This window comes from Stenella coeruleoalba (assembly GCF_951394435.1).
Source record: "Stenella coeruleoalba genome assembly, chromosome: 12".
Lineage (NCBI taxonomy): Eukaryota > Metazoa > Chordata > Mammalia > Artiodactyla > Delphinidae > Stenella > Stenella coeruleoalba.
The window spans coordinates 51,128,850-51,137,611 of NC_137158.1; the positions used below are offsets into that span (position 1 = coordinate 51,128,850).

The window sequence follows — 8,762 nt, forward strand, 5'->3', positions numbered from 1 at the left end:
TACTTAACTTTACAGTATATAAATAAATATTTTAAACGCAGCTTAAAATGATGGATACAAAAGATAAGCATTGTATATGCCCATTGAGATCACTATATTATTGATTCATTATTGAACATTCCTTGAGTTCTATTATATTATAAGTAGTGTATTAGAGAAGTGATATACAGCCCCGGGCCTCAGGTAGACATAGAGAAAATTAAGATAAAATGTAAAGATGCCACCAAGGGTCCTTGTGCCACCGGAAGCTCCCGCGGGGCTGCTGGGAGGCGGCGGCAGCGCCAAGATGGGGTAACCGAGACCCGCCGTGCGAAAGTGACTTTTACCTAAGATACTCTGGGCAGAACTAATATGCATGGGACTTGCATTTTTGGACCTGACCAGAACCCTGGGGATTTCCACTGGGGCGGTGAACACCCACACCGAGAATCCTAGGCTGCTCCGAGGTTGCAGGGAACATAGACAAGTCACCCACTGGGGGTCTTTCTGCCCCTGTACCCCGGGCAGGAGGTGGAGGAAGCCAGCGTCAGCCGAACCACACAAGCCAGCTAGAAGGTAAAATCATCAGATTCCTGCTCATCAGGGAGGGTGGCCCGGCCAGAACTCACCTCTTCTCCCAGCACAGACTCCGTGCGGCTGGTCCCCTCCCCAAAGGAGCTTGAACAGGGGCCCCCGATGAGAACGAGTTCCCCTTTGGGTGCCCCCCACCGTCTGCCAAGACCCACCAGAGCCCAGGCCCCTCTGCTGTGCCGTCTGTCTCTCCGAGAACGTGAGGAATGGCGAGGATCGGATCTGTCTCAAATGCAAAGGGGGCGACTCCCCATCCAAGAGGCCAGGAAGCCTTCTGTCTCAGAAGCAGGATCAGCCCGAGGTGGCCGAGGCTGGAGTGGGGCCCTTTTGCCGGAGTTGGCTGCTCATTCAAGGGGAGCCCAAAGTTCATGCAGGAGCGTGAGGTCACCGCCCAGGCCACACACCTGAACCTCCTGTTGGGGCTCGTGAAACCCAGCTGGGCTCTGGCCTGGGCTCTGGGCTCGTGGCCCTGGAGCGGAATCTGTCAGACCTGCAGCTGCAGGGGCCTGTGGAGGCGGCTGGGGACCTAGAGGTGGACTGCTACCGGGTCCCCTGCTTCCAGAGCCAGGAGGAGCTGGCCCTGCAGCACTTCACGAAGGAGAAGCTCCTGACTGAGCTGGAGGGGAAGCTGTGCGTGTTTGAGAACATTGTCGCCGTCCTCAACAAGGAGGTGGAGGCCTCCCACCTGGCCCTGGCCGCCTCCGTCCACCAGAGCCGGCTGGACCGTGACTACATCCTGAGCTTGGAATGGAGGGTGGTGGAGCTGCAGCAGACACTGGCCCAGAAAGATCAGACCCTGGGCAAGCTGGGGCAGAGCTCCCGCCTCACGGAAGAGGCCTCCTACAATGGCACCTTCCTACGGAAGGTGCCACCAGGCAGCGCCATGAGTCAGCCTGCGTCAGGACCGCCAGCCTCTTCTCCCTGGCTGTCTATACTGCCAAGTACCGCCCCAGAGTGAAACCAATGTGACCAGCAGCTGCCCACTCTTCTTTCCCCTCAACAAGCTGCAGTCACCCAAGCATGCCTACGTGAAGGACGACACCACGTTCCTCAAGTGCATCGTGGAGACAAATGCTTAGGGCAGGAGGGGCCGAGCAAGCTGCATGTGGGTCCCGAGGGAGCCCCCTCTCAGACGGGGGTTCAGCAAGATGACTGAGGTCTTGCCCTTGGTGCCCAAGATCCCAAGGCACAGTGATGGGCCAGGGCTGGCATGGTGTGAGCCGAGCGGACAGATTGACAGTGGCTAGCCATCTGCTTAGTGTGGCAGGACCTTGGACTGGGCCTGCAAAGGCACAGGGTCCCTAAGCCGGTGGTGCAGGACTGACCCCCCTGCACTGACCATGCAGCACTGGAGTCCTGAGAGCCACCCCGGCCCTGAATGTTGAGATGGGCTCTGGCCAAGATGGGGAGGGTGTGGGGAAAGAAGCTCTAGGGATGGGAAGACCTCTGCAGGCCGCCATGGAGAGTGAGCTTGCTCTCGTCCTGCTTGGGATCAGAACCAGGACCAGGGGGTGGAAGTGACAGGGTGCCAGTGCGAATTCAATCTGTCCCAGCCTGGACCGAGTTCCCCAGCCCTGGAGGTGAACAAGCAAAGCCAGGGGGCTATGCAGGGCTCAGAATAGCGTGAACAATATATGCACCATTTTCATTAAAAAATATGCACATATATTTTATATTTATTTCATATAATATATATCCCTATACTTGTTTCATAAATACACTTCGTATTTATACTGAGAATATTTCGAAAAAGACATACAGGAAACTGGGAACCTTAGTGTTGTCAGGGTAGGGAATAAATTGTTGAGGGTCAGGATGGGGTGAGACGTTTCACTTATATCTTTATGTTTTGAATTTTGACAGTATGAATCACAAAACAAAGTATGAAAAGAGTTCTACTTCCAACAGTTTATAAACTACTCATTCTAATTTAGCTTCTTAATTTAATTTAATTTATTAATTTTTTAAAAAATAAATTATTTATTTATGGCTGCCTTGGGTCTTCATTGCTGCACGCAGGCTTTCTCTAGTTGCAGCTAGCGGGGGCTACTCTTCGTTGCAGTGCGCAGGCTTCTCATTGCGGTGGCTTCTCTTGTTGTGGAGCACAGGATCTAGGTGCAAGGGCTTCAGTAGTTGTGGCACAAGGGCTTAGTTGCCCTGCGGCATGTGGGATCTTCCCAGACCAGGGCTCGAACCCGTGTCTCTTGCATTGGCGGGAGGATTCTTAACCACTGTGCCACCAGGGAAGTCCCTATTTTATTTTATTTTATTTTATTTATGTAAGTTTTTTGGCCATGCCGTGTAGCATGCAGGATCTTATTTCCCCGACCAGAGATCGAACCTGCACCTCCTGCAGTGGAAGCGCAGAGTCCTAACCAATGGACTGCAAGGGGAGTCCAGGCTTCTTTATTTTAAAGAAGAAGAAAACAAGACCCAGACAGTGGTGACAGAAGGTTACTCAGCTTTCTGCAGACAGGACCAGAGCTAGAGCCTAGATTTCTTGCCTCCGAGTTCAGGGCAAAGTCTATAATAGCAGACAGAAAAGCAAACATGTAACTGAATATTATGAAGAAATCCATTAAGGAAACAAAACCAAAATTGACAGTATATTTTAATTTCACGTTATGCTTTTATGGTTTGATACAAAATATTCCAAAAGTGTTGCCATCTCTCATCTACTGAAGGTGATAGTTATTTCTTCATCTTATGGCATTGTCTTGAGTAGATTTCTTCAACAGTGGTGACAGAAATTGAGCCTTCTTTATCTCTCACAGGTTTTCCTTTGTGATCAAGATCTTATGTTTGTGAGATAACTCCCTAAGGTCAGAAAAAATTATCTGTATGTGAGGAAAAGAGATTTCTTCTGTGCCATGCTGAGAGACACCATTTCCTTTAAGACTTGGATCCAAACTCTCTTCTTCAAACACATTAGCTTTGTTTGTTTTTTCCTGAATTATTTTCTCTCTTGATTGTGCCTTAATTCTATGTCACTTCAAGTCTCAAAGCTAAAATTTATGCAATGTGCCCTTCTTTTCAATTAAATTGTACAAACACTTAATGAAGCTCCAACCATGCTCCAGGTACCATGTTAGGGACTTAGGATTAAAAAAGGTGAATAATACAAAGCTTCTGGCTTCACACACCTCAGTTTAATCAGGGATACAAATATATCCATTTAAAAATTATTAATTAAGGGTTTACTATATGCCAGTCATTATTTGGGCTGTTGGAGATACAGCAGTGAAGAAAACATATAGAAATTCTCCTGCTCAATATTCTGTAATAACCTAATTGGGAAAAGAATAGATACATATGTATGTATAACTGAATCACTTTGCTGTATACCTGAAACTAACACAACATTGTTAATCAACTATACTCCGATATAAAATAAAAAGTTAAAAAAATACACAAATCCTAACTACTAAAAATCAAGGAAATTTTATAATGGATTAGATAGTAGCCAATATGAGGGGATTATTATTAATTTTCTAGGTGTGATAATTACTATGGTTATATAAAATACTTTATCTTAAGATATGCTTGCTGACATATTTAGAAGAGAAGTTTCAGGATGTATAGAACTTGCTATCACACAATTCAGGAATATTTTCAAATTGATCCTATTAAAATCTTTCAAGAGTTCTCCTTTGTGATCAAGTGGTATATTTGTGAGATAATTGCCTATAATTAGAGGGTACTATCTGTATTTATTTTATAAAAATTTTAAGTACTTATTTGCATCTTTTTGCAGATAGGTAAAGCAAATAATTAAAGTATGTTAACAATCATCAACTCTAAGTGATGAGTAGAAGAGTGTTCATTGTATAATTCTTTAGACTTTTTTTTGTATAAGAGGTACAAACTACTATGTATAAAATAAATAAGCTACAAGGATATAGTGTACAGCACAGGGAATTTTAAACCACCATGCTGTACACCTGAAACATAATATTATAAATCAACTATACCTCAATTTAAAAAAAACAATTTTTTTGTTTGATATTTTTCTTTTATTAGAGAGTTGGAAAAATATCTGTGCAATGGAGCATACACACTAGAGGGTGGAAACAGGCATAAAGAAATAAATAAGTAAAATACATAATATGTTAGATGATGATAAATACTGTGGGGAATCATAAAACAGGAAGGGAGATGAGGGATATAGTTTTAACACAAATAATTTATAAATCTATGTACTTGAATAATATTTAAAGTCTTATGGGCACAATGACTAAGGAGTGACTTCTTTTCTGTGTGGTGGACAGGAAAGATATTGAGTAAAAATTACTGGAGCAAGATCTTAAAGGATAAGTGGAAATTTTGCTAAAAGAACAAGAAGGGTAGGGGCTAACCCCCAAGAGGGTATTCCAGGACAGATTAATAGTGAGAATGAATGATTCCCAAGCTCTGCTAAAAAGATTTTGGTTCAGGAGTCCTGCAATTTGCATGTTATAAAGCTCCACAGATAATTCTACTGTGCTCCAAAAATTGAGATACTGTAGCAGAAACAGGTATAGTTTGTGGGAAAAGAGAAAACGGGGAAGTGGTTGGAAGTACAAACTGTTGCTAAGCAAGAAAGAGGCTTTATAACAAGATAAAGATTTTGAAATTTGTCCTGCAGGCACATGGGAGCCATAAAAGGCTTTTAATCGTGGGAGTTACATGAGTGATCGTATCTGAATTTTAGAAAAATAACTCAGATGCTGTGTTTAGGTAAGAGGAAGAAGGGAGATACTAGAGGCAGGGAGACCAGCTACGCTACCCCAGTAATTTAAATGCAAGTTGATGAAATCTGCCATAGGTCCCTGGACCTCGAAATAAGAAGGGAGGGAGACTAGATAGATCTTAATCATGTGATATGAGTGAGAAGGACTCCAGATTTCCTGGTTTTGTGAGCCACTAACAAACTTAAGGCAAGTAGAAGAAACAGGTTGGCATGTGTAGAGAGGATACATCAACTTGCATCTCTTCAAGAGCTTGGGGGACACAAACATGGATTTATTCAGAAGGCAAAGGGAAACACAACCCTGAAGGTTGAATAAATTTGGGGTACAAGAAATAAAGATTTTAGACACATTACCTTATGTGTGGTATGTTGGAGCCCTGGGTCTTGCTGGGAAAAGTTACTGATACCTGTGGAAGATACAGAGCAAAAGAGAAGAAAATGTGAGCTGTATTTAAGAAATCGTCAGAGGAAGAAGAGGCAATGAAAGCCACTCATTCTTTTATGCCAAAGAGTTTAGAAATTCTTCCAAGACAGAGCAGTGTCTTTTACTTCCTTTGTACCCAATTTCCAAGGCATTCGTGCAGCACATATGACAGGTATTTAATAATTGCTTTCTGCATTGATGACCTACTGGTATGTGTAAGAATGTGCTTTTTGCCTATTAGTAATATTTCTGAAGTCTAGATGAAGGCCTTAGAGCCTAGTATCAAATACCAACGTTATGATTAATGAATCAAAGAAAACAAAGCATATTAAAACTGAGCTTCCTGAGCTGTTTTTTTAGCCCAAAAAACAGTTAGTTAGTTGTTTATAACTCAACTTAAATCTATTAACTAAAAAAAAAAAGAGTTCAGACATAGACTACTCACATGAATTTTCCAAGTGGTTTAAGAATTATGTGTAGATCAACTACTTCAATAAAAAATAGATTAAAAATTATACGTTAACATTTCTATAGATATTTTATTCTTTTTTGTCTAACATTTTGGGTTCTTTTTCTCACAGTAAAACATTAGTCCTAATAAATTTTAAACATTTAAAAATGTATATGATATCATTTATATTGCTCTTGCCAGCTATTAACGACACTTCAAAAGTCATACCATGAACTATTTAATACCTTTCTAAGAAAAAGATAGTCTTCTGACTACAGTGACTCTTGCAGCTACTTGTAGCTTATTTTAACAGTTAGGCTAATTGAATGAAAGGCAACACTCAAATTGTAAGTTGTATGAGCATTGTCTCATCAGATCATATAGTAAACCAGAATAAACAAAAGACCAAAATTCTGCATGAATTATTAAGTGAAAAGAAGAAAACTAAAATCAATTATAAGAAAACTAAAATCATAACAAATCAATCAATTATTATAAGATTAGCAATGCTTACTCATATGTCAGCTGGATGACCTTCAAACCACGAAGACGTGCAGATGTGTTGAAAGAGATGAGGAAGAAAAGCATAATATTTATTGGACCTGGTGGCATCTTATAGGATTCAGGCTCATAATTTCCTAAATGACTCAGTGGCATTGCACAATTGATGTTTTGAAAAAATCAGTTACTTAAAGTAACTCCAAAGAACTAAATGGTGCTTTACTGACCTACATTATTAAAATCCGTCTCCAGTTTACCAAAACACACTCTAGAATGGTGTTTACCCGCTGGATCGTCTAATCTCTATTTCATTAAAAATATCTTAAGATCCCTTACCACACACATCGATCTATTTAGTTTGCTTTATAAGTCTAAATAACTGTAGGAGTCAGAGCCATTACCCCTTCAGTATTCCCTTTGTTATTTTGAGCTTCTTCAAAAGATGTTTTACTCATGTAAAACATCTGAATATAAACTTCAGCAGAATAATTATTCTTTATTCAGGAAGAGGCAGAAAGTATGGGGAACTTAAAATAAAATTAGAGCAATGCCAAAAACTTCAACCCAGAAAAATGCATTTCTTTTCAATTTACAGCATAAAAACAATCCTGAAAAAATAAATACCATGGCTTACACAAGTTTCCATCACTAAAAGTTGTTCTTCAGTAGAAAACCAAACCACAAGTATGTGTAAGAAGTGATAGGGGACAGGGCTCTGATATTTATTTGTTCGATCAAATTCATTCGCTCTTGTTCACTGCTATATAAATAATTTCATCAGGAACTAGAAAAAAGGGCAGTTAGTAACTTTATGCACACGATTGGAAGGCTAATGTTTTTCAATTCCAAGAATTTAGCACTAGGTAAATCTTTGTTGTAGCTGATAATTAATAATTTACAATAAAAAGCATAAATTGTATTCTGGCATAAGTTTTGCTTTCCTGGGGTATACGTATACTGACTAGCATCATGTCTGTTCACTCATTTATCTTAGCTATGTTAATAAAATTATGAAGTTGTAACTTGAAGCAAGTGTTTAGTTTGCTAACATTCCTTTAGGAAATATACTATGTTTAGACAGACTTGTAAAACAATCAGCTTCCGGACCAAACATCTGATAAACAGTAAAGCAGGAATAGGTACTTTAATTTTAGACAGAGTAATGATGACTTATTTCCTCTCATTGCAGGTTGGTGGCTTCTTTTATCTAGGACCAGTGTTGAGCGGGAAGGCATTGCAACCTGGCTTTGTTCAGACTAGGGGAATATGTTCCGTAACACTTCTAATAGGAGTTGTGTCACAGCCTCACTTAGTGTCCAGACTTATGAAGCCCAAAAACTTTTTTCTATAATAATTAGGTTGTAATTTACTGAAGGAGTTAATTGCTTTTTTTGTATGCCAAAAGCATGCTTTGGTAATAACCAATCCTAACATTTAAGTCAGTGTAGGGAATCTGAGAAACTCTGTGCCTCTGTAAGCTAGCGTTTGGAGATATTTCTGAAATTTGTATTAGAAAAACATTTTCAAAGAGATATTCATCTCCTTTTCTCTTGTTCTCCCCCTAAATGAACAGAGGGATTTCTGCAATTTGGCTTGAAGAAAATGAAGAACAATAAAATTAGATCATTGCCCTTTTTTTTTTTTCATTTTCTTCAAATCTCCACCAAAGGCTCTTAAATGACATAAATGTTAATTTATGACAAAACAGCTATTGTGTTTGTTCACTTCTAACAGCCAAAATGATTGTGTGAAAACACTAGTCTCTATTGTTCCGTTATTGGGAAAGTCTTTGAAAAACAAAAAGATTTTGATGAACTTCAAAAAGGTGTGATGGCCAATTGTTTGAACTCCTGTGAGAGAATTCTCCCACTTATTCATAGAACACAGTGTGGTAATGTTGGAAACTCAAATCTACACAGGATGTTAGTGCCTGCACACGTGTCTGCTGCTGTGATGTGGAAAGCACAATACCTCCAGGTTTATAAGGAGATCAGCTGTAAACAGGATGCTCAGTAACAGCTATGCACACAGTGCCTCTCTCCTTGGAGAGAGAAGAGGTTTGAAGGTTATTAATGGCAACATTCTAC

General features: G+C 40.5%; 1 pseudogene across 1 annotated transcript; it reads left to right on the forward strand.

The window, feature by feature from the left end:
- The first annotated feature begins 217 nt into the window (after positions 1 to 217).
- On the forward strand, positions 218 to 1,539 carry LOC307195490 (TNF receptor-associated factor 1-like; annotated as a pseudogene). The gene is made up of 3 exons: positions 218 to 291; positions 428 to 555; positions 667 to 1,539. The product of its transcript is annotated as a TNF receptor-associated factor 1-like (transcript).
- Positions 1,540 to 8,762: the final 7,223 nt, after the last annotated feature.